This window comes from Peromyscus californicus, unplaced genomic scaffold (genome assembly GCF_007827085.1).
Source record: "Peromyscus californicus insignis strain IS unplaced genomic scaffold, ASM782708v3 Scaffold_17__1_contigs__length_78620276, whole genome shotgun sequence".
NCBI lineage: Eukaryota > Metazoa > Chordata > Mammalia > Rodentia > Cricetidae > Peromyscus > Peromyscus californicus.
This window is the reverse complement of record NW_026294469.1, coordinates 14,254,256-14,281,415: the sequence shown is the minus strand read 5'-3', so window position 1 is coordinate 14,281,415 and position 27,160 is coordinate 14,254,256. Positions and strand designations below refer to the sequence as shown.

General features: G+C 46.6%; 1 pseudogene; it reads right to left on the bottom strand.

Moving 5' to 3' along the window:
• Positions 1-352: 352 nt before the first annotated feature.
• LOC128113074 (60S ribosomal protein L11-like) lies at positions 353-13,032 on the bottom strand (annotated as a pseudogene).
• Positions 13,033-27,160: the final 14,128 nt, after the last annotated feature.

Genomic DNA, 27,160 nt, shown 5'->3' with positions numbered 1-27,160 from the left:
CCACTTTCTCATCACTTCCATTAGAAATTCTCCTGAATGGTATCATTATTTTTGCCTGTAACAGCTATCCATAAGAAGGAGCAGTCCTACCTACGCAGACATTTGCTGTTTCCTAGCACTCCACATTTCCACACCTCTCCAAGCTCCCTGAATAATCCCAAAGGGTCTAGTAGAGACAATATGGAGCCACAGTAAAGGAAAGTCGCTTCTAAAGACCTAATGGCTGCTGCACATCTCAGAGGTTGTTTCCTGGTGCACCCATGCCACCTGCTGGAAAAAGTTACCAAACACTTTGAAATGTTCAATGTTAAGGATTCTGTTACCTTTTTTTTCCAGTGCTGAGATAACGTTATTATGGCCTTTTGGATAAAATGTATTTGCCAGGAAGGACAATCCCAGCATACTTCAGTGCATGGCCTCCTCTTTTCTGATCCTGCGTTTGGCCCCGGTGAAGCTTGTCCTGTGCTTCTTGTCTGTGATGCTGAAACCTTGCCTACCCAACACCTCACAGAAGTCCAGGCTGTAGGTTCCAATTTTGGGGGTCACAGTTTAATGGCCAGATCAATGTGTTCTTGAATCCCAAAACCAAAGTTTCCAATATCCGAGAAGTTATTTTTCCATAGTTCATACTCCCCCACCTATGCTCCCGCACCTTCAGGCCTTTCTCCAGATTTCGTCTGCCTTGGCTCCGTGGACTGTGTGGCAAACAGCAATCTGTCCATTTCTCCTGATGCCAAAGGACCTGACAGTGTATCTAGCTTTGGGAAACACAGGTGTCTGGGCTGTGAGCTGTTCCAGCATCTTGACTGCCTCAGTCTGTCTCCACTCTCCCTCACACAGATACTGAGGCAGAGCTGTCTCCTCAATGGGCAAAGCATGACATGGTCTTAACGCCCTGGAGAGGTGTTCTCCCCCAATGAGGCTCCTATTATAGTTAGTGTTCATTAACTCTTTTTTGGGGATTTTCTTTTATTTTCTATGTGTGGGTGTTTTGCCTATGTGCATGTCTGTGTACCACACATGTGTCTGTGTACCACATGCATGTCTGTGTACCACATGCATGTCTGTGTACCACATGCATGTCTGTGTACCACATGCATGCAGTGCCCAAGAAAGCCAGAAAAGAGCATTGGATCCCCTGGAACTAGAGTTACGGACAGTTGTGAACATCCATGGAGGTGCTGGGAACCAAACTCGGGTCTTCTGGAAGAGCAGCCAGTGATGTTGGTCCCTGAGCCATCTCTCTAGCCGCAGGACTCACTACCTCTTGGCTGTCACCAGGCCTGGCCATCTACTCACTACCCAGAAGATTATGGACAGTCTCTATGAGACTGACTGATGACATGTTTACTGCCTCAAAGAAGGTATTCACCCTGCATACACATGCAAGTTTGGGGTGCATTATGGTTTGAAATGTTCCCAAGAAGATGGTATATTTGGTCCCCAGTGGGTGGCACTGTTCAGAGAAGCTGTGGAACCATATTGGTCATTTTTTCCATTACTGTGATAAGACACGATGACCAAAGCAACTTATGGGGAAAAAGTTTATTTGGGCCTACAGTTCCAGAGCATTGGAATCCACAAAGGCAGGGACACAGCCAGCAGCTGGAGCTGAAAGTTGAGAGCTCACATCCTTTACAATAAGCATGAAGCAGAGAGGAAACTTGAAGTAGGTGAGGCATTTTACTCCCAAGACCCACCCCTAGTGACATCCTTTCTCCAGGAGAGCTGTACCACCTGAACCTCTCCAAATAGCACCTGTAACTGAGGACCAACTATGGGGGACATTTCTCATTCGAATTACCACAGGAGCCTTCAGGAAGAGAGGCCTGGACAGTGGTTCCTACCTCTGGGTTCCTGCCTTGAGTTCCTGCCCCAACCTCCCTCAGATGAACCCTTTCCTCTGAAGTTGCCTTTAGCCGCAGGGTTTTATAGCGCGGTAACCAAAAAGAAACTGTTAGTGACTAGGGCAGGCCTTTGGTTCTGGCCAGAGATGCCTTTCCAGGCAGCCACCATGGCAAGAGTTCTGGCGCATGCTCCTGCCTCCACGGCTCCATCACTGCACTGGAGCCCTCAGCACAGCCTGAAAACCTTCCCTCCCTGAAGTCATTTCTACCAGGCACTTGTCACAGCGATGAGAAAAATGACGGATACTTGGTGCCTTGAGCCCAAGCAGGAGAATCCCACGCAACAAAAATGGTAAAGTCAGGGCTGGGAGATGGCTTTGTGGGCGCTTGTTCGGATGCCCAGACCGTATGGAAAGCCAGACACCGTAGTGCATACCTCTGTAGTCTCAGTGTCACTAGGTCAAGATGGCAAGCGGACACAGGAGAATTCTCAAGCTTGCCACCCAGCTAGCCTGGTGTGCACAGTAGAGAAGAACAAGGCTCTCACACGAGATGGAAAGTGAAGACTGAGACAAAGGTTGTCATCTGACCTGCACGCACACACGGTGGGGACAGTGCTCTCTCTCTCTCTCTCTCTCTCTGTCTCATACACATCATAAATACACGCATAGGAAAAACAAGAGAACTGGTGATGAACTATTTACAGCCTTCTTTCCTAATTTCCTGCTTCTCTCTGAGTCCTCAGGGCTTCCCCACCTTGCTGTGTGGGGTCTGACAAGATAGCGGGTGTTTACTCCATGTCACCCGGAACAGGAGCCGGAAGAACAGACGGGCCCGTTGGGAATCAGGGAGCTGAGAATGGAAACTCCACTCTTCAGCTCCACTCCCTCTTCTGATTTCTGTCTTCTCAGCTTACCACCACGCAGGAATTTGAGCACAATTAACCAGAGCACTTGTAGTGGAACTGCTCTATGACACATCACGAACAGGATTACTAAAATGGCTCATGAGCTGTGGCTCCAGTCCCCCCGGCACCCTCTCCCCACCACCTTTTAGATGAATGCTTTCTCCCCACAGACGCTCCCTTCTCCATCTGCATAACACACCTAAAACGTCTTCCTTTCAAGGGCCAGTGAAATGGTTCAACAGGAAAAGGGGCCTTGCTGGCACAAACCAGACAACCTAGATTCAGTCCCCAGAAACCATGGTGGAAAGATAAAACCTCTCTGGAAAGGTGTCCTCTGACCTCCAATGTGCTCCATAGTACATACATGTGCACCTGCGTTCACACAGATATACATGCAATGAAAAAAAGTTAAAGTTGTCATGGACCAGCAAGATGCCTCAGGCTGCACAAACCTGTCACCCTGAATCTGATCCCCAGAAGCCACATCAAGATAGAAGGAGAGCTCCAGTTCCATGCAGTCGTCCTCTGACCTCTACACCTGTGCCATGGCATGCATTTCGGCCACCACATATCACATGCATGCACATATACACACAATATGTGATGATGATGATGATGATGATGATGATGATGATGATGATAATTAAAAAAGAAAGGTCTACCCTTCAAGGACTGAACTCTATGGCCAGGAAAAATAAGTCTACCAGTACATACTTTCCTTGATGCCTAGAGTTGCCCATGGATTAAGCAGCTTCAAGCTCCGGCATCCCACATATAGCTCCTGATGAGGCACTTTGATGAGTCCTCTTTGTCCTTGCTAGTTTCTTATTGGCAACTCAACATAGCCTAGAGTTACCTGGGAAGAAGGAAACTCAAAGAATTGCCTCCATCAGACTGGTCTGTGACCAAGTCTGTAAGAGATTGTCTTGATTGATGATTGACATGGGAAGGCCCAACCCATTATAGATGGTACCATCTCTGGGCTGTGTAAGAAAACTATCTGGGCTGCAAAAGATAATGCAGTGGTTAAGGGCACTGGCTGCTTTCCTGGAGAGCTAGAGTTCAATTTCCAGTATCTACATGCAGGCTCGCAACTGTCTGTGACTCCAGTCTCGGGAGACCCGTTGGCCTTTTCTAGCCTTGCAGGCAGATAGCTCACAGACACACGTGGAGGCAAAACATCCATCCACATGAAGTAAAAGTAAATTTAAATTAAAAAAAGAAAAAAAGAAAGCTACCCAAGCAAGCCAGAGTGTGAGCCAGTAAACAGTGTTCCTCATGGTTCCCGCCTCAAGTTCCTGCCCCGACTTCCCTCAGATGAACCCGTTCCTCCCAAGTTGCCTTTAGCCGCAGGTTTTATATCACAGTAACCAAAAAGATAGGAGAATACTCCAAACTTGTCCTTGACTCTCTTCAAGCGTATCTTGTCCTGTTTAATCAATAAACTCACTAACTGCTACACTTTCACTCATCCTGGAGTTCTTTTCTAGGGCCTGTCTGCCCTCAGTAGCACTCCCCTCTCTATGGAGGCCAAGGGGGTTACCTCAGGAGTCCACTTCCTGCTCCCAGTGACAGAGGGTGTCCTGTGCCAGCTACAGCCGCAGGCTAAGCACGGAGCTGGGAACACCAATTCCGTTAGCCGGGTCCTGAGAGGTGAAGGAGAGCAGCCCAAGAAAATGCTGGCAGACGGTTTGGCCTGAGCGCAGGAGAGGCAGGGGAGCAGTGCGGGCCCCACAGGAGCTGTGCCTCCTCTACTGAGAGCATTCTTCTAGTCTTCCCAGGCAGCTGAGGTCTCCCTTCCTCAGGGAAGCCCGGCTGGTCACCTCACCTGCCCATCCTCAGTCTGCAGCTCCCCAGTGTGAGGTTTTCCTTTCCTGGCCCTTGTTACACAGTAACTGATTTATGACTCCTTACTCTTTGCAACTGTCTCTTTACAATGTTTTTTTTTTTTTCTCCCCACTGTGAAGACACGAGGACAGCACCTATCGGGGTGCTCCCAACTCCTCACATCACAATGTGCTGCTGTCAGCCACACAGGCTGAGCTCAACAGCTGCATGACAGAGTCACAAACAAGCATGCAGAAGCGTTTAAGGAAAACCAGGCTCTGTGTCGGGTGACATTAGAGCTAGCCTGGGTGGGGCACATGTCAGAATCCCGTTCACCTGCGAGGGAACTTGGTCTCAGTCACCTGGTCAGCAACCTTGTAAAGACAGCACAGTTTCATGTTCACCACCGTGCGGGGGCCCAGCTTTCCTCAGACTAGGTGTGTGAACCCACCTACTGTTGTTTGTGAGAGAGAGGGAGGGAGGGAGGGAGGGAGGGAGGGAGGGAGGGAGGGAGGGAGAGAGAGAGGGATATAAACAGACACAGATAGATACAGACACATACAGACAGACATACACAGAGAGACAGATTGAGATTGTAGTGGGTGAGGAGAATGGGTAAACAGGAGAATCCCCAAACAGGTCTCAGCCAGCCTGCAGATGGAGAGAGAGGTGGGGCTGAAGATTCTGACACACACACACACACACACACACACACACACACACCCACTGGGGTCCTTGTATATTGGGGATCAGGAAGTTCCACCTTGGGACCCTTGAGGCTGCAGTGAGCAGGCTGTCCAGTACCCTTTTGGCAATCCAGACACAGGATCAGGGCAGAGGGAGGAAATGGACTGGGCTCACCACCGAGCCAGTCCAGAATAGGATGGAGCATGGCTATTTCCAGGGCTCTTAGCCGGGACTTAGCCAGCTTGTGACTGGCTCTGGGCTACTGACTCAGGGGATTGGAGCAGGGCGTGTCTGCTTTAAAGTCCTGACTGAGGGGATGTTATGAGTGGGGCCCCCCACCTCAGGCAGCTCCTCTATCATCCTCACTCTCGCACGCCTGAATCTGCTCACACTGTGGCCTTGGAGGACATGGCCTACGATGAATACACGTGCTGCGGTCCACGCCTGGGCAGCCTGCGGTGGCCAAGCCTGCATTGTAGAGGGATTCAATGGGATCCTGGCTCCCCCTAGTGGCTCCTCTTGAGAAAGATCCCTGTGTTCCCAGTGAGGTCTTCGATTTCCCGGAGAGACCCACAGGCTGGGCAGGCAGGCAAGCCTGTGTGTGTCTCTCCCCAGGACCACAGTTCTTAAAGCTTAGCTTAGCCCAAGCAAGTCTCTTCACACTCGTCTCAGGCGAATCTCCCTGGGAAGGCGGTCCTTGCTCTAGACTAGGGCTACTTAAACTTTTCCACGGTGATGCCTTTCCACTCAGGAAAAAATTTAAATTCTACTGGATGTTTTTAAACATTAGAGCACTTATTCTTTATTAATTAATTTGTTTGTTTGTTTGTTTATTTATTTATTAAACAGGGTCTCTCTATGTAGCTCTGACTGTCCAGGAGCTTGCTACATAGACCAGGCTGTCTTTGAACTCACAGAGATCCTCCTGCCCCTGCCTCCTGAATGCTGGGATTAAAGGCATGCACCACCACTGCCAGGCAGAGCACTTATTCTTAATTCAATTTGCTTTATGTGTTTGTCTGTGTACCATGTGCATGCCTTGTGCACTCAGACCAGACACGGATCCCCTGGGGCTAGAGTTACAAATGATTCTGAGCCACCATGTGCCTGTTCGGAACTGAACCTGGGTCCTCTGCATGAGTAGCAAGTGTTCTTAACCACTGAGTCACCCCCCCCATCCCTAATGATTTTTAAAAATACTTATTTTATTTATGTGTGTGTGTGTGTGTGTGTGTGTGTGTGTGTGTGTGTGTGTGTGCAGGTGCCTACAGATGTCAAAAGAGAGTGTCAGATCCCCTGGAGCTGGAGTTTCATGGGTTCTAGGAACCAAACTCTGTCCTCTGCATGAACAATATGGGCTTTGAATCACTGAACCATCTCTCCATCCCATTGATAATAACATTTTTATTAAATGCAAGTCAGCAACTCAAACTCTCTGTTTCTCAAACAGCACTTTTTAAAACCAAACATCCTGCAGCTGGGCGTAGTGGCATACACCTTTAACCCCACACCCAGGAGGCAGAGTCAGGCAGATCTCTGTGAGTTCAAGGCCAGCCTGGTCTACATAGTGAGGTCCAGAACAGCCAGAACTACATAGTAAGACCCTGTTTTGAAAAATAAATAAATAAAGCAAGTAAGCAAATAAAACCAAACATTCTAAAACAATAAATCCAAAAGATTCACTAACTTATTACTTATACACTAAGGAATGGGAGTAGGAAAATGTTAAAAGAGTCTGTTTTCTATGGTTAAGCATTTCAATCTTTAACATACAATAGCATATAATGCTAGTCGAGGTTTCAGACGTCAATCGTTGGGTGCTCCATGGCTACAGGGCAAAGCGCATGGGCTGTGTTCTCAGAACCAAGTCAGCGGTCAAGTTCCACAACCAACACCTCGGAGTCAGTATGCATTTGATTTAGAATTAGGGTGTGTGTGTGTGGGGGGGTGTTGTCTCTGTGTCTGTCTGTGAACCATGTGTGTATGCCTGGTGCCTACCGAGGCCAGAAGGAGGTGTTGGATTCCCTGGGACTTGTGAGCCACCATGTGGGTGCTGGAAATAGAAGCCAGTTCCTTTACAAGAGCATGCAGTACAATTAACCACTGAGAAATCTCTCCAGTTCCTTGAATTAATTTTAGGTTGTTACCTATTCAGAAACCATTTAGTGTTGCCAAATTTCCTGCTCCCCTTACCCCCACAACACACATTCAGTTACAGGACATGGAATTGCAACCCATTTTAAGGAGGCTGTGGTCTAAAGGCAGACGGGTTGCATCCATGGGTATTTCCTCCAGAGGGCGCTCTGCTCACAGAAGTCTGACTCCCTCATCTTGCATCGAAGCTTTCATCTTGAATAAACCCAGTTTCTGGATCAGTATCACTAGATAGCCATCTGTCACCATCTTTTAAGAGTTCATGGAAGCTGGGGACCTCCTGGATGACTTTTGTTGTTTGTTTCCTCGTGCCTGTCTTTTCTTCCTGTTTGAGCTCTCTGTGTGTGCAGCAGGTCTCAGGGCAGATTGCTTAACCGATGGAGTTTGCAGGGTTGTGCTGCACTCATCGGCTTGCTCGGCCCCACCTACAGCCCCACCCAGCCCATACTCTGACTATCATTCCTGTGGCTAGTGCACCTGTCTGCTCCTGTGAGGGCTTGTGCATGGGGCGGGCAGAAACCGATCTATCTTGGTGACCCCTGGGCTGAAGCACACCCCTCCCAGGTGAGAAGCCCAGAGAAGCACAGGAAGTATTGCCCCTAAAAAAATGCCAGAGCAGGATTCAGTTACTTCAGACTGATGTAACAGCCAGGTAAATTGGAGGGGCTTTCTCTTGATGAAAGGCTGATCTTTGGCATTCTTAAAAAAATTTTTTCAAGGTATTATACATATGGGTGTAGCTGGAAGTTTTCCTGTGTCCTGCAGCTGCTTGGTCCCAAATAAACACAGAGGCTTATATCAATTACAAACTGTATGGCCTATGGCTCAGGCTTCTTGATAGCTATCTCTTTCATCTTAAATTAACCCATTACTATTAATCTATATATTGCCACGTGGCTATGGCGTTACCAGTCTGCTGGCATGTTGCTCCTTGGGCATCAGGCTAGTGTCTTGTCTCTGCCTTTCTTCTTCCCAGCCTTCTCCTAGTCTGGTTACCCCGCCTATACTTCCTGCCTGGCTACTGGCCAATCCGTGTTTTATTAAACCAAGAGGAGTGACAAATCTTCACAGTGTACAAGAGCACTATCCCACAGCACATGGGTGCTTTGCCTCATGTATATCTGTGTTCGAATGCATGAAGTGGCTCCAGATGTCAGAAGAGGGCATTGGTCCCCTGGGACTGGAGTTATAGAAAATTGTGAGCTGCCACGCGGGTGCTGGGAATCAAGCCATGGCCCTCTGAAAGAGCAGCCAGCGTGATTAACCACTGAGCCATCGTTCCAGCCCCAGGTCCTTTGCATTCTTACAGCAAAACTTCCCAGGGGAAAGAGTCTAAGGTTGTACTGTGATCCAGACAGGCTGTCATCTGTCCACCTGTGAGCCCATTCCCCTTTCTAGAGTTGCTAGCTGTGCCCAGCTGCCTACAATCTCCCTTCTGGTCCCTTGTGGAGAGGATAGAGGACCTCGATCATCATGCTGCATATCCTCACTTTTCCTTCATGATGCCCCGGGCACACTAACAGATAATGAGCTGATGGAGCTGTGTTCTGTCACTTGCCAGTTTTCCACTTGATGGTCAAAGGCCGAAGATTTGCTGATGCCTAGGTCAGCTGCTGTGGCTAAACCTCTTTCCAGAACAGGGAATCCAATCTCCGTAAGAGGAGGCACAATGAAATGAGTTCTACAGCTCTTCTGATATGTTTATTGAGCATTTACTGTGTTCCAGACACTGTGTTGATTTGGGCAAGTGTTCAACTCCATGTTCTACTGTTTTACAAGGATAAATTATTTGACAGAGAAATGAAGCTGACCCAGGAGGCCAAAGGCATCCAGTTCCCCTGGAGCTGGAGTTACAGGTGGTTGTGAGCATGTGTACACACACACACACACACACACACACACACACACACACACACACACACACACACACACACACAGAACAATAGTGAAAAAAAATCTCACCTTACAGGCAAATCTAGCTGGTTGGTTTTTCTCTGAAGACTTGTAATATTATCAATAATTAAAACTTACTTATTCTCTGACAAACCCACTTCTTTTGGGAACAAAATTATTTTAGTCTCCAATAAGAACTGTTTACTCCTCGTGGTTCTCAGGCATTCCCAGGTGTGTTACAACAAAGCCATGGGACCCAAGCTGCTGTCAGGACTTCTTCTGTTCCTGAGGAAGGGTGATGGGGCTGGGACTCTCTAGTAACCAACTCTTATTGGATCTTTTCGGCTGGGAATTCATTTATTTTCGTGTGTTCAGTCTTTAAAATTTACTCCTTAAAAATTCCATGCGTGTATACAGTGTATCCCTGTCAAATCCACCTGTCACCCTGCTCCCAACTTCCCAACTTCATGTTTTCCTTTTGTAACTATCTATTTATCTATTTTAACCCACTATGTCCAGTTAGTGCAGCTGATGTACACACAGTCCTAGGGTCATTCCCTGTGGCATTTTGAGCCAAGTTTCCACTCTGGCCCAGGTTGGCCTGGAACTCACTATGTAGCCCAGGCTAGCCTGGAAGTCATAGTGATCCTTCTTCCTCAGATTCCTGAATGTCTAGATTATAGGCATGGTGCAGAAGAAATAATGGAGAAGAAGTGTGTGCCTAAATAAAACTGTAACTCAATGAAGCCTCTGCTTTGGTGAACACTTGCTCACCCGCAGGGTGCAAAGTTGATATACATAAGCAAGACATCATAGAGGGAGGAAAAGAGGGTGGGGTCTCCTTGTAGCACCCGAGTACACTGGAGATAATCCTCCAAGCAACTCTGAGAACAGGAAAAGCCTGGATGTTTCCTCTCCTCCCCATCTTTTAAGATTGGGGAAACATTCACATGGGCAAGCCTCAGCATCACCTGTGAAAGTGGGCACATTTCTGGACATGCTCAGTTTAACAACATTACTTGTTTAAAAAAAAAAAAACCTGGATGGGAATACAACAGGTGGAGAATTTAGTCATCAGTGCTAAGATGACGCAGCTCCATGCTGTTACACTCGGCATCCTGAGGCTGTTCCCTGAATCTTTTAGGGAACCTCAACTCAGGTTAAATGTAGATTCGTAGCCTCGCCCTTTGGAAACAGAGTTGGAAATTTTATTAAAGATAGTTTAATATAGACTTTAAGTATGAGGGTTAGGAGAAAGAGAGGCACTCAGAGGGGAGAGTCACACGTCCAGTATTAGCCATAGAAGACATTTTGGTGATTCTGTTTACGTTGCAAAAGGTTGCTAAGAAACTTGGTTTGTATGTTTGTTTGTTGGTTTCCTTTGGTCTGGATAAGTGATATTATTATAGTGTGACTCTGGAGAGCCCATGGATGGAGTTATAATCTGATAATATAAGCCAGAAGCCCCTAGGGGTGGGCAAGGAGTTGAGTACTTGCCCCATTCCCTGTAAATAGGGCTCTTGGTGGGATTTCCAGAGAGCTGCGGGGAGTGGCCGGGAAAGAAGAAGAGCCTTGAGGATCTCAGCTGGAGGGAGTCTTGGAAGAATCCAGGGTGAGGGGCTCTTTCTCATCATCTTCCCTCAACCTTCCTGGTCTGTCTACCCAGCCTCAAGAGCAAAACCCCAAGTTATTTATCCTGGGGAGTCATCTAGTTTCAGGGTAGCAACAGAAAAAGCTCTTAGCTTTGGATGTGACCTTTGCTAGAGAGGTGGTTCTGCTCCATGTGGAAAAGATAGTTGGGGGCTGCTGTGGGATGTCTTTCTGTATGCTGTGAATATGTGTTGCTCTGATTGGTTGATAAATAAAGCTGCACTGGCCTATGGCAAGGCAGCTTAGAAGCAGGTGGGAAATCTAAGCAGATATACAGACAGGAAAGAAGAGGGGGAGGGACTCCAGCCCCCTGTAGAAGGAGCAGCAAGATGCCAGGGGACTGGGAATGCCACGGCTATGTGGCAACTTACAGATTAATAGAAACGGGTTAAGTTATAAGAGCTAGCTAGCAAGAGGCCTGCCATAGGCCATACAGTTTGATAATTAATATTAAGCCTCTGAATGATTATTTTATAAGCAGCTGCAGGACCATGGGGCCTGGTGGGACTGGAGAAACCTCTGGCTACAGGGGGCCATTTGGAAATCCATTTCAATCAATATTGCTGGTGCAAAAAGGCATGGCATTTGATTTCCCTTTCCATTGACTGAAGCATCCTTTGGGCTTGTCTTTCATGAAATGCAAAGTGAAATGCTGAGTAGTATTCTGTTTCCAGCCTCACAACTCACAGTGCTACTTTAATAGTAGAACTTCAGGATCCCCAGGCTTTCTGACACCCTCTGTCTGGGGCGGGTCCCTGAGAGTGAGACGTCTAACAAGCCTGTGGCTCACACTGTGAAAAGCCTGAACAGCCTGAGAGTGTTTAGGGAAAATTATCCTGGGTTAATGAAAGGTCAAATCCCCAGGACCCACAGGGCACCTCCCAGATACCATCTCCCAGATTCCCACAGAGATTCTATTCTTGGTGACTCTGAGTGGCCCAACTGGGGGAAGCAGAATAGCAGAGCTGTTGAGGCTGGGGACACACAGCCTCAAAATATAACCATAAGAGACCAGAATGTGCCACCTTAAAATACAGTGCTCTGGTGTATTTTGAGTGGGTTATTCTGAGAACTGCAGATACGGAGGAGCTCTGAAAAACTGTTCTTTCCTCAAAAGACTTCCCCTTGCATGAAGGACAGCTAGTTTAGGAAAGCATGTCGGGAGAGGGCCAGGACCTATCTACATAACAAAGCAACCTTTGTTCCCCAATCCCTTCCACTTCCTCCTCTTTCCCATAATCTAACTAATACCCTCTGCAGGATCACATATCCCATCCTGTTCTCAGGAAGCCTGGGTTGGTCATTTGGATCCTCTTCTGAATCTCCTTTTTGGGATGCTCATACTTAGGTATCTAATAACATGCCAGGAATTTTTGTTAGCGTGTTTTATGTCAATTTAGTTTTTGGCACAGACAAAGAACCTGAAGGAGGAGCTGAAGCCTGTTTCCCCCTACCAAGACAACACTCCTTTCTCAACATCTACAATGTGAAAGTTGACCTGGGCTGTGTGCTTTCAACTCAAACAGCTAGCTACCATGTGTACCCTTAAAACTGGGGCTTCCCCCTGGTGATTGACCAGTTAGCGATGTTTAATGATGTAAAAGTCTCAGGTGGGCTGAGAAACTCTGGCCAGGAGAGTTGACTTAACTGATAACACCGGTGGGTTCCTAGGATCCAGGTGCTTCTGATAAGATGAGCAAGAACATGAATGTACCAACCTCCCTAGGTATGTACCACTTTGAGACTTTGGGCGAAGACCTGCAGATGGGATCTTCCATCCCAAAAGTTCCCTTTTAAGTCTTATCAGACCACCCCCTGTACCACAGGGCACATTCTCCACTCCCTCAGAGAGGCTGCAGCCCCTCAACTGTTCTGATTAAAGAATAGTTTTGCTTCTGAAAAAGATCGGTCCTTCTGTTAGGATTCTGCCGCCACTCCAGCTGCATGGCCACACATGCACAGTTCAGCAGCTGAGCATGCGGTCTTGCATCTTACGTCATCAGTGCTGGTGGTGTGGTCACGAAATCTTCACATGCCTGGTGTAGCTCCGTAAGCCCACCTGCGCATGTTCACGGGAATCCTTAAAATGCCAGACACAGACTCCTCCCCTCTCTCTGCTCTCTCCTCCCCCACTATCTTTCTCTTTCTCTCTCTGCTCTCTGCATGTGCTTCTTCCCCGGGCCTGGTTCTTTTGTCCCCGCCTCCCCCTAATAAATCTCTGATACTGGGTCAGGGCACCAATGTTGTTTTTAGAAAATGATAAGCGGCGCTGGTTACCGTTCGGAAAGGTCATAAGGCACAACAAAACCCAGTATCAGAGCTTTATTAGGAGGAGTGGGGGACAGAAGAACCAGGCCTAGGGAAGGAGCACGTGTAGAGAACAGAGAGAGAGAGACAGTGAGGGAGGAGAGAGCAGAACAGAGGAGGGGGAAGGAGTCTGTGTCCCGCCTTTTAAGGACTCCTGTGAACATGCACAGGTGGGCTTACAGAGCTACGCCACACGTGTGCTGATTGCGTGACCACGCTGTACACACGTAAATCACCAGCGCACACTGATGACAAAAGATGCAAGACCCCTTGATTAGCTGCTGAATTGCGCATCTGTGGCCATGCAGCTGGAGGGGCGGCAGAATCCTAACACCTTCTTTTATATTCATGCTGTCTAGATCAATCCTGATCTAATAATAGTGGTAACCGACAGCTCTCTAGTTGGACAAGACAAATGTGGTGGTGCACGCCTTTAATCCCAGCACTTGGGAGGCAGAATCAGGTGGATCTCTGTGAGTTTGAGGTCAGCCTGGGCTACATAGTTCCAAGACAGCCAGAGCTACATATTGAGACCCTGTCTCAAAAAAAAAAAAAAAAAAAAAAAAAAAACAAAGACCCACTCAGCAAGAAAGAAATCAAGCCTGGCACTGAAAACCTAGCTCAGTACCCAGGGCTAGTGAAGTCATGGATCTTGGAGGAGAACCTACCATCACCACTAAACCAGCATAGCATGGTAAATATTTGTCCTTATACCCACAGATAAATGTAGTACAGAGAGAGAGAGAGAGAGAGAGAGAGAGAGAGAGAGAGAGAGAGAGAGAGAGGAAACATCTCTCTGCAACAGACAGAGGCCATTACAGAAAACCACAAATGATCAAAATGCACTTTTGGAGCCCAGTTCCAGTGAATACATCCCTAACACAACCACTGCACCTAAGGCTCAGCGATCATTGTGTGTGTGTGGGGGATGGGGACAGAAAGATTTAAGAGCCAGAGGATCAGGGGCCGTGAGATTGGGTCTCCTAGAAATGTCAGCAGCTACATCCATGAAGTCTCACCAATGTGGCTGCCTAAACATGACCTAAACAAGGCTGACACCAGCAGACACGCTAACATGGATGGAGGAACGCTCACGAGGCCTCAGCCCCACACAAAGAGCTACAGGCAACTGAGGAACGCCAAGAGCAGGAGGAACGGCCTTCTCCAGGGTAGAGCACACCAACTGGTTGTCCAATACCAAACGTCAGCCCTGAAACACACACACACACACAAGTAACATTATAAAGACTGAGCAGGTTACATTTAGGAATACACACACATACACACACACACACACACACTGTGGTGGTTTGAAAGAAAATGGCCCCCATAGGGAGTGGCACTATTAGGAGGTGTGGCTTTGTTGGAATTGGTGTGGCCTTGTTGGAGGAAGTGTGTCACTGTGGGGATGGGCTTTGAGGTCTCCTGTGCTCAGGATACACCCAGTGACACAGTTCACTTCCTGTTGCCTGCGGATCGAGATGTAGAACTCTCAGCTCCTTCTCCAGCACCATGTCTGCCTACATGCCACCATGTCTCACCATGATGATAATGGACAAAACCTCTGAAACTGTAAGCCAGCCACCCCAATTAAATGTTTTCCTTTATAAGAGTTGCCATGGTCATGGTGTCTCTTCACAGCAACAGAACCCCAACTAAGACACGCATGTAACAATAATCAAAGAGGAAGAGGTCATAAATTTAAAAGAGAACAAAGAGATTACATATAAGGGCTTGGAGGAAAGAGAAGGGGAAATGATGTCATTCTATTAAAATCTCAAAAATTAAAATAAATAAATAAATAAATAAATAAATAAAAGCACTGGGGCTCCTAAGGCAGACACAAAGATTCAGGAGGGTAAATTGAGGAAGTGCCTTTGCTACCTCCCCTGGACGCCCTCCTGTGAAGGGACACATCATGCCAGAGACTAGCCATCAAGACTTTCCAGGACCTGGGACTCAGGAGAGACATGATGTATCACGGCAGGACCCTCAGATCAGCCCACCCCAGCCTGAGACTCAGAGGACAGGATGTCCCAAAGCTTTGCCTGGTGAATTGTGCTTGGGCTCAAGTGTCTTCAGGGTCCTCCTCCTCTGCAGCTGAGACAGTGGGCTTCCTGAATCCTGTTTGCTTTTATTTCTGCTGAGATCTGAGTGAGCCCTACTGGCCCCCTTGTCCTGGGGTGTAGGGTGGGCATTAAGCATTCCTAAAAGCACTCAAACATGTTAAAATCACCATTAGTGTTAACAGTAGGTTATTTTAAGGACACCTTTCGATGTGTATTTTCTTGTAAATAAGCAAAAAGGCAATTTGACCTCCTAAATGAGAGCTGTTGGGACTCTCTCCTGCTGTCCCGCTGCCTTGAGCAAAAGAATTGCTGGTAAATAGCCATTGGAACCCTTGCTCAGCTCGAGGACCATTTTGAACACTCCGCAGACACCCCGAGACTCTCACAATGACCAGAGTGCTTGCTCTGGTTCCCAGCGGTGACTATTTTAAGCATCTGTGATGGACTTCCCGGCAGCCTTTTCCACTCAGGCCAGATGAAGAGTACTCCACCTGGTGGCCAGCCAAAGGACTGTTGGGACTTGTAGGTACAAAAGAGTCAATGCCGTGCTTGGTGAAACCACAGACCTTCATCTGCAGGAAGGTCTACTGGCATTGTCGCATACACCCTGGCTGTCTAAGCAGGCTGGGGAGACCCAGAGGGGAGACACTGTCTGTGCTGCTGCGGCTGCTGAGTGAGTAAGTGAGTGCATGCGTGCGTGCGTGCGTGCGTGCGTGCGTGCGTGCATTCGAAGTCACCTGTGTGTGCCAGAGTGGAGGCCAGAAGCCCATATCAGGTGTCCACCTCCATCACTCTTCACCTTATTCTTTGGAATGTGGTCTATCTTTGAACCTGGGCTTTGCCATTTTGCCTGAGTTGGCTGACCATTGAGATCCTGGAGTCTGCCTTTCTCCTGTGCTGAGGTTGTACACTTGCATTATGGCACCCGGCTTTTATGTAAACCATAGAGGTCTGAACTCAGCAAGCCATCTCCCCAGACATGAAAACAGTGGTTCTCGACCTGGGGGGTGGGGTGTCTCATAAGGGTCTCCTAAGACCGTCAAAAAACACAGATATTTACACTGCAATTCATAACAGTAGCGAAATTACAGTTATAAAGCAGCAATGAAAATAATTTTATGGTTGGGGGTCATGCCAACATGAGGAACTATATTAAAGGATTGCAGCATTAGGAAGGTTGAGAACCACAGCCTTAAAGGCATCTTGATGCTGTTTTCTTGCCTGGTTTTGGTAGCCATTAGAAGAGCAGGCTGAGCTTGTAACAACAGGAAAGAGGTCTCAGCAGTGACAGTGGAGCCACTGCTGGCCCAGCCACTGAAGAGGCGGGTCCAGGGTGTATAGCTATACAGCCTGTTAAGCCCTGGAGCTGGGCACATCCTCCTTCTCTAGGGCTGATGAGAGGCAGATGTGTTCTGAAAGCTGAGGAGCCAGACCCAGATGCAAACGTGAGATATGAGAATCCCTGCCACCTCTTTATCCAAGGAGTCCATTCTAATCACCAGACAGGACCTCCAAGTGGACGAAGTAGGTCAAAGAGGAGGAGGAAACCAGGTCAGATAATAAAATGTGGGCCCTGACCTACTGGTCATTGCTAGCTCTGAAGACAGAGGAACAGATAAGGGCACAGGCGACCTCTAGAAACAGGAAAAGCCAAGGGATGGTGTCCTGTTCCCCAAACACCTGATGGCTAACACTGTACTTTTAGTCCATGTCAGACTTCTAACCCACAGAACTATGGTATAGTATGTTTGTGCCATGTTAACCTGTTCCATTGGCCATAGAAACAGAAAAGATGGTAAAGGCGAAGGCCCTAAGCACAAACATATGATGTGCCTGGGTTCTTTTTTTTTTTTTGGTTTTTTGAGACAGGGTTTCTCTGTGTAGCTTTGCGCCTTTCCTGGAACTCACTTGGTAGCCCAGGCTGGCCTCGAACTCACAGAGATCCGCCTGGCTCTGCCTCCCGAGTGCTGGGATTAAAGGCGTGCGCCACCACCGCCCGGCTGTGCCCTGGGTTCTTAAAGGAGGCTCTGTATAACATCTCACGGCCACTCTCGGATGGGTCCCAACCTTGAGAACATTACCATATTTACAAACATTCAGTGCCAGGGAGATAGGCCTCCAGCAAGATGGAACAGGTACACTCCTTCCTACCCGTCCTGCTGCCCTCAGATCTTCTACTAAAACAAACACAAGGTGGGGAGGGCCTGGGAACACAAGGAACGATGTGCTGGTGAATCCTCTGGGCTTTTCTGTTCTGTTGATTTTGCCCTGTGCATGGGGACTGGGTGCTGAAGAAGTCTGCAAGCCTGAGACACCAGTGAGTATAGCAACATCTCCAAGACAAGTTTAGTAAAGGGACCGAGGGACAGGCAGCTTAAACAAACAAAAGGCAGGTGAAATATCACAGTGTGTGTGTGTGGGGGGCATGACCCTGTTTTACCCATCTGTAAAGTCAGATGGGGAGCCTAGGCTTTTCTCCCTCCCTCACACAGGTAGAAGAGGCCACACTCCCATCCTTATCCAGGGAGGAAAGAGAAAGCCACATAGCTATCTCCACTTTGATTTGGACTCAGCAGGGATACAGGTCCTCCTCTGGGGTGTCTGTGGAGGCTGAGATCCACTGGTACAGAGTGAGGGACTCACGTTAAACAGCAAGCATAACTAAGATTCAGTCTCTACACAACCCTGGACTAGTAACTTCTCCTGTTACTGTGCTAAGACACCCTGCCAAAAGCACCTTAAGGGAGAGGGGGTTTATTGCCTCACAGTCCAGGGGCACAGTCCATCATGGAGAGGAAGGCATGGCAATAGGAGCTTGAGGAGGCTGGTCACATCACATTAGAGTGGCAAAGACCAGTCCCTACACAGCCCACACCCGGAAATTATCTGACATGATTTAAGAACATCACTCATAAAATCACTTCAGTAAGCAATTATGAACATCCTTAACAAATGAACAAATAAATGAAGGGATTAGCAAGTAACAGAAAGCACATGGAAGAAGTGAGAGCTTTGGGGTGGGAGGAAGGGGATGTCTGAACTGGAAGCGACGGGGGTGGGGGTGGGGGTGGGGGTGGGGGATCAAAAGCTCACTGGATGGCTCAGCAGCACTAGTGAGGTGGAACACAGAGCAACAGAAAAGACCCAAACAAGGTAGAGGAACCACAAAGGAGCTTTAACTGCAACAGAAGAGCAACACTTCCGTCAGGGGACTTATGGGTTGAAAACTGTTCAAAGGAAAAAAAATGGCTGAAAATACCTCCAATTTGGCAAAATAGAAAATCCTATAGAGTTTAGGAGCTGAGTGAATCTCACTCCAGATAAGTTCATAAAAACAAAACAAAACAAACAAACAAAAATAAAAACAACAAAAACAGAAACCAAAAAAATTCCCATCAAGTCACACCAAAATAAAACATTTGAAAAACATGCAAAGAAAAAAAAAATTCTTATTGGCCAAAGAAAAATGACATCTTGTCTATAAAGGAAAATGATTCAAAGGATAACGAACTTCTCATATGAAGTCAGAGGCCAGAGGAAATGGCCCAACATTTTTCAAGAGCTGAAAGAAAGAACTGTCAATTCAGAATTCTGTGTCCCGTGAAGATATGCCCTAGGAATGTGGGGTGGATAAAAGTTTGCTCGGACTGAAGGAAAACTAAGGGCGTTTGTTGCTCACATAACTACCCTACAAGAACGGCTATAACAAGTTACCGGCACACAAAGAAAACAATGCAAGAACGAACGTTGACATCCCCCTGCCCCCACACCTGATTTCATATATATAAGTAACTCAAAGCCAGGTACAGGGGCATCTGCCTCTCTAGTCCCAGCTGTAGGCAGAGATGAGTGAGGTTGCTTGAGCCCAGGAGTTTAAAGCCAACCAAGGCAACATAGTCAAATCCCATTACAAAAGAAAACTGAAAAATAGCCAAAGATCTGAATTGAAAAACCAAAACCATAAAACCCTCCCAAGAAAGTGCAGAAGTAACTTTGGTTTTGGCAATGGTTTCTGAACTATAACACCAAGTGCACAACCACAAAACAACCCATACTTTGTTAAAAGTTAAGACTTTTCTAGGAAGTGAAAATGAAGGCTGGAGAGAGGGCTCAGCAGTTGGTCAGAACTGGCTGCTCCCAGAGTCCAGGCTTGATCCCCAGCACCTACACCGTGACTCACAGTCCCAGGGGTTCCAATGCCCTCTTCTGGCCTCTGTGGGGCATTCAAATGGTGTGCAGAATCACACCCATACACATAAAATTATATATATATATATATACATATATATATGAATATAATACAATGTATGTATGTATTTTTAAGAAGCCCGTCATAGGAAATAGCACACTGCAACATCACACTGAAATGAACTATCCAGAGCAGCAGCTCTACTGAAGGAGAAGTTAATTTAGTGGCTTCCTAGAACAGAAGAGGAAAACACAGATCAGGGTGTGAGAACCAAAGGGATGGAGTTTCTTTTTGCAGTAATGAAATGTCATAAAATTGAGAGAACAATTCATTGTACACACTTATGTGACTATACAAAGAATTAAATTAAAAACATTGTTAAGTTAATAAAAACTCCAGGGTTGGAGAGACTGCTCAGTGGGTCAGAACATGTGCTGCTCTTGTAGAGGATCCAGATCTGGTTACCAGCACCACACTGGGCGGTAACTCCCACTTCAGGGAATCTGATGCCCTCTTCCGGTATTTGTGTACCCCTACACTCACACGCACATGTGTGTATGTGTGCACATGCATGCACAGGTGCATACACACACACACACACACACACACACACACACACACACACACACACACAAATCAATCTTTTTAAAATAAAAGATGACTGTCCAATGTTATCACAAATGGAAGTCTAGAACCAGAAGATAAGAAAGAGACATTAAAAGTCAAGGAAGGGCGATGGTGGCACATGCCTTTAATCCCAGCACTTGAGAGGCAGAGGCAGGTGGATCTTTGTGAGTTCGAGGCCAGCCTGCTCTATAGTGTGGGTTTCAGGACAGGCACCAAAACTACACAGAGAAACCCTGTCTCGAAAAAAAAACAAAACAAAACAACAACAAAAAAGAATTATTTTGGGCTACAGAGATGGCTCAGAGGTTAAGAGCATTGGCTGTTCTTCCAGAGGTCCTGAGTTCAATTCCCAGCAACCACATGGTGGCTCACAACCATCTATAATGAGATCTGGTGCCCTCTTCTGGACTGCAGGCATACATGCAGGCAGAACACTGTATAAATAATAACAATAATAATAATAATAATAGTAATAATAATAAAGCCGAGGAAACCACAAAACAAAACCACAGTGCCAGGTCTGAACCAGCATTGATAATCAAATTCACTGTCAAGGACCTAAACACAACAGTGAAAAGACAAAGACTGGCCTATTGAATTCCAAATTATCCCAACTATATGATAGAAGAAATTCGCTTCTTTATAGGCTGCATAAAGGTTGAGAGTAAAAGGATGAGAAATGATATACCATGCAGACATTAACTGAACCAAAGGCATGACTGTATTAACAAATAATCAGACTTCAGGAACAGCTGTGTGTGGTCAGGGAGCTAAGTATGTTGGCACATGACTGTAATCCCAGTATTTGGGAGCCTGAGACAGGAGGATTTTCTTAAGTTCAAGCCCAGTTTGTACTGCACAGTAACTTCCAGACCAGCCTGGGCTACTGTAGCTTGAGTTTTATGCCTGGCCCACAGTCAGGGAAAATCTCTCTCACCTGCCAGTCCCACAGCCGCTCAGATCCGACCAAGTAAACACAGAGATTTATATTGGTTACAAACTGTATGGCCGTGGCAGGCTTCTTGCTAACTGTTCTTACAGCTTAAATTAATCCATTTCCATTAATCTATACCTTGCCACGTGGCTCGTGGCTTACCGGCATCTTCACATGCTGTTTGTCATCGTGGCGGCTGGCAGTGTCTCTCTGACTCAGCTTTCCACTTCCCAGCTTTATTCTCCTCCTTGTCCCGCCTACACTTCCTGCCTAGCCAATGGCCAATCAGTGTTTTATTTATTGACCAATCAGAGCAACACATTTGCCATACAGAACATCCCACAGCACTTCCCTTTTTTTTTTTTTTCCAAAAAGGAAGGTTTTAACCTTAACAAAGTAAAATTACATATAATTTGGGAATTTGGGCGTAGCTTCTCTTACTACTTCCTGCTGGAGGGGGGCGCTGTATCTTATGGGGAAACAAAGAAAATTTTAGGATTATGGAATAGTTCATGAGGCTGTATCGTCTGAGCCAGTTGCCTTCAAACCGTTCTGGATGTTGGATCATCTGGGCCATGGTGTCATCGGAGAACTTTCAGGGGGTCTTGGCTGGTCAAACCTGATGTATCTTAATCTTGAACAAATCCATAGCCTCTGGCTTTCTGTGGAAACAAAAGCAGAGACTCTTTTCCAAAGCAACATATCCTTATATCCAAATTTTGAAGTCAAGGTATCTTTAAAATATACATTTTGGTTTAACTCAGCTTCCTTTGCAATCAAATATTTTTCTGCAGTTAAAAATCCCAAAGACAGCACAATCCAGATTCTCTGTGTAATATTCATCTTTATGTGGCTTATTTTTTATATTAATTTTACTGTCTCTTTAAAGACTTTATTTTTTAAAACTATGTATTTGTTTCTATAACTGTATATATCACCTTTTTTGTCTCTTTCAAGCCTACGTATATTTTACACACATTGTAAACTATTACATCTGAATCTGTCTTATTGTGAATCTATTGCTTTAAACTGCAGCAGCTGTGGCTGCTGGCTCTGCCCACCTCAGCTTCCCAACATTTACCACCACTTTGGGAGCTATCGTGGGTCTATGCTTTTATCCAAGCAGCGTGTAGCCCAGAAACCTCTTTTTTTTTTGTTTTGTACTAGCAAAGGCTAAATCCACCATGCAGCTTAATGTGCCACTTGCAGAGGCCTCATTCCCGCCATACACGGCCGGTCTAGCACTCAGCTACGAACCCACAAGTAGCTCAAACTGGCAGCTGATGCTCATTTGAGAGACAATTAGGAAGCTGTTTTTAGCTCCGTTTTAGAATCTTTTTTCTCAGTTTTTAGGTGGAAACTCTTGCCACCACGTTGAACACCATTTGTAGCTTGAGTTTTATGCCTGGCCCACAGTCAGGGAAAATCTCTCTCACCTGCCAGTCCCACAGCCGCTCAGATCCGACCAAGTAAACACAGAGATTTATATTGGTTACAAACTGTATGGCCGTGGCAGGCTTCTTGCTAACTGTTCTTACAGCTTAAATTAATCCATTTCCATTAATCTATACCTTGCCACGTGGCTCGTGGCTTACCGGCATCTTCACATGCTGTTTGTCATCATGGTGGCAGGCAGGGTCTCTCTGACTCAGCCTTCCACTTCCCAGCTTTATTCTCCTCCTTGTCCCGCCTACACTTCCTGCCTAGCCAATGGCCAATCAGTGTTTTATTTATTGACTAATTAGCAACACATTTGCCATACAGAACATTCCACAGCAGGCTACAGTGTGAGAAACTGTGTAAATACAAAGACTTCAGAGCAAAGAAAATTTCCAGAGACGAGCGGGACCATGATGAAAGAGAAAAGTCACTGGGGCTAATGTGATGCACATAGCCCATGTTCATATACAGCTGATATATTAATGCACCAAACAACAGAACTGCAGAGTGCAAGAAGCAAAACTGACAGACTTGGACATAGAAACAGACATCCACATATACACCCAGGAACTTGACATCCTTCCCGTGACAAGTCAAAGAACAAGACTGAAAACTGACAAGGACAAAAGAATTCAACATCATCCAGCAGACTCTGCTGACATTTCTACAGTACAGCACAATGCAAATTCTTTCTGAAAGGCCATGGAACATTAGCCAATACAGATCAAACAAACCTCAACAAATTTAAAGGATTAAAATCACATAGATTTGCTCTGTAACCACAATGTGTTCAAAATAGAAATCAATACAGAAAAAAAGTGGGAAAATCCCCAACTACCTGAAACCGGGTGACACCTTTCTAAATAATGCATGGACCAGAGGAAATAAATGTCAGGGGAACTGAAAAGGCAACAGCATGGCAATGAAGCCAACAGGAATGAAAACTACACAACAAAATAGGAGAGAAAAGCAAGGCCCCGAAGGGATCCGCAGCAGCAAGAGTTTTGCGAGAGTGAAGGGCCATCTCAGAGCAACAATGTCAGCTCCCACCCTGGGGAACCAGGGCAGAGTAAGCCACCAAAAATCAAACAAATGAAATACCACCAACAAAAAACAGCAACCCATAGAACTGAAAAGCAGAAGAAAATCGCTGAAACCAAAGGAGATTCAATGAAGAGATCAATAATACGGACACACTTCTAGCAAGCTAACAAACCCCACAATATCAGGAGTGAAGCAGAGACCATTACATGCTCTGTAGAAATAAAAATGACTGCAAGGGAACATGATACAGCCCAAGAGACAAAACCTCAGCAACTTAGGTGAAGTGGACTTCAGAAAGTACAACTACCAACACATTGAGCGTGAAATAGAAAATTTTAATTTCCCTGTAATTTCTTAGGGAAACCGAATCTGTTGTTTAAAAATACTGTTTAAAAAAAAAAAAGTTCCAGAGGGAGATCCTGTGGGGGCAGAGGAAGAGAGATAGAGAGTTCCTGGTTCAGACTTCTATAAAATGTCTGAAGAGTTCTAAATTATTTCTGTTCAATCTGAAAATAGAAAAGGAGGAAACAGTTCTTATTTTATGAAGTCAACGTTAACCACAAAACCATAGAACAATAAACCACAGACCAAGATCCCGTGTGAGCCACAGAAAAGCATCAAGGACAATCTAAAATAAAAACATCGATCTGAATGACAAAAACAGAACGTGAGCAAACGAGAGAAACCCAAGGCAGTGCTGAGATACTTAACAAAATGTTGGTAATCCCAGCCCACACCACAGAAGAATTCTACACCTGCTTTTGACAGGGTTTATTCCAGGGAGACAATGCTCATCAATATCTAAAAGCCAATCAGTGCTGTCTCTCACCGTATGAGCTTCATATTGCTGCTGTAACAAATACCGCAGAGCGGCAGCATTAAAAGGAGAGAGACAGCTCAGCAGTGAAGAGCCCTTCCTGCTCTTCCAGAGGACTTGGGTTTGGTTCCCAGCGCTACTCATGCCAGGCGGCTCACAACAGCCCGTAACTCAAGTGCCAGGGGCCCAATAACTTCTGCCTGCCCGTGGGCACCTGAACACACACACACACACACACACACACACACACACACGAAAATAATTTTTTTTTAAAGAAAAGACAGGTTGATTATCTTCCACTTGTGAAGATCATAAATCTACAGTGAGTTTCACTGAGCTCTATCAAGGGATCCACAGGACTGTGTTCCGTCCTAGAGGTTGTGGAGGGTAATTTGTCCTCTCACCTTCTCCTGGCTCTTAGGGCTCCTTGTGCACTTTGGCTGGTTTCCCCCTTTCATCTTCAAAGCCACGGTGGCCACTTGAGTCACATGGTATTGCCTCCTTCTTCCACAGTTCAGGACACAGGATTACACCGGAATGCCCGATCTGAGATAACGTCTCCCTTCTCAATCCGTGCACTATGACCCCTACTTCAACCTGCAACTCCAGTCCATTGGTTCCAGGGACCAGAGCACGGCCATGGGGATGTCATTCATTATTCCACCTGCCATGGTACACCCTTGACTCTCCATAAGATTCACTGGCATTTCTCATGCAAGTTTCCCAGTCCAAGATCCCCCCTAAGTCTCACACCATTAAAGCCCCAAGTCCCAGATCTGATCTACATCTTATCATCTCAAAATCCCCAAATGTCACTGCTCAAATCAGATATGGGTGGGTGCTCCATGTCTAAAACGTTCTGGGGCAATCACTTACGTACTGATTACTATTTTGGGTTTCCCTTGAGCTGGAGGCTGAAACAGGTGAAAGCTATTTCATGGTTTAAGTGCAGCTCTCCTGCACCCATCACTACAGGACGCTAAAGTCATTGGTACCCATCCGCCAGGTCAAGAGCTGTAGCACTGTCCTGGTCTCATCTGCCTTTCTCACATCTGCGCTCAGTGGTAACTGAGCCCAGGTACAGGTGCATGTGTATGCTCTACCACTAAGCGACATTCTTAGTCTCGAGAGTGCTGCTTTATCTTCAAACTCTGCAACTGCGTGTTCCCGTCCCGTCCCCAGCCCTCTCTCTTCCGACGTTCACGCTGTCACTGCTCATCCTAACAGGAGATCCTCCACACAGCGGCCAGAGTGGCCGACAGCAGTGAAGCCTCAGTTCATCTGCTTCTTACTCCACAAGCATCCTCCCTCCCCAGGGCACTCAGATTCAAGTATGAGTTCTCACCACTGCTGTTAACTTTACACAGTCTGGCTCCTGCCTGATTCTTGGATTCCTCAGATCCTCCCTGACTCCTTACCATGGTTGCCCAAACAACCTTGCTAGGTTCCTAGCATGCTCATGGTATCTGGGAGCCAGGGCCTTTACCCCAACTGCTCCCCATTTGGAACACTGCTCACCCATAGATTGTCCTTTGGCCAAATCTTCCTCTTCAGGTGGGCTGTCCCCTGCTCCAAAATGGCCCCTCCCCTTGTTTAGTGTCTTCATGGCTCAGTCTGTTGCTGATTTATTAAAAAAAAATTTTTCTTTTACTTATATGTATATGTATAGGGGTTATACCTGAATGCAAGTCTGTATACCACATGCATGCTGTGCCCACAGAGGCCAGAAGAGGGCACTGGATCCCTGGAACTGGAGTTAGACAGTTGTGAGCCCTCATGTGAGTGCCGGGAACTGAACCCACGTCTTCTGGAAGAGCATCAAGTGCTCTTAACTATTGAGCCCTTTGTTTCTTACCTGGTCTCTTCCCGCTCAACCCCCAGCAGCTCTATGGGGACAAGGAGTTCAGCATTCTAGGAGACAGTATTCATTCAGCTAATAAATGACAGCCACCCATAAACAGCAGGAACAACCGTTGGTTGGATATTTTTGCCTCTCCGTTCTGTTTCGTGTCCTGCAGGCTGCACTTCCTAAACGGTCATGCCATAATGGAGATCACAGGCATCCTTGCTTTGTTCTTGATTCAAATAGTGAGGTCTCTAGTGGTTGTGCTTAAATATAATGCCGGCTATGATCTCAAGGAAAACCAACATGGAATAGTTCTGAAAAGGCACGTTAAGTACATGCTTTCCCCATGACTCGTTGGGGCTGTTTTATCAAATGTTCACTGCACCCATGGCTACTTGACTTCAAGTCCTGTCCTGTCTCCGCAAGCCAAACTGACTTCTCTCACACATGAACAATATCAGTTATGAAGAGACTGTGTCCCTTTCCATCCCTGCAACCCCCTCCCCCAGGAAGCATAATACAGTGCTGGGACTCAACAGCTGAGGACAGAAGGGGAAAGTTCACTCTCTTCTCTCTTCCCCCCACACCCGTCTTTCATGTGGAGGCCACAAGGCAACCTGAGCTCTCATCCTTTAGGTACCATCGCCTTGATTTTTGAGACAGTCTCTCGTTGGCCTGGCGCTCACTGCTATTGGCCATGAGTTCAAGGGATATGTCTTCGGCTCCTCAGTGCTGGGGTTACAAATGCATGTCACCACATCTGGTATTTTCCATTTTTTAAAACATGATTTCTGGGGATCAAACTCAGGCCCTTGTTCTTACATGGGAAGCACTTTCTCGATCAAGCTATTTTCTCAGCTCAAAACTGGCAAGTTATTGATGCCAGTGAGGCAAGAGATCGGGCTGAAGGTCACCTGCAGGA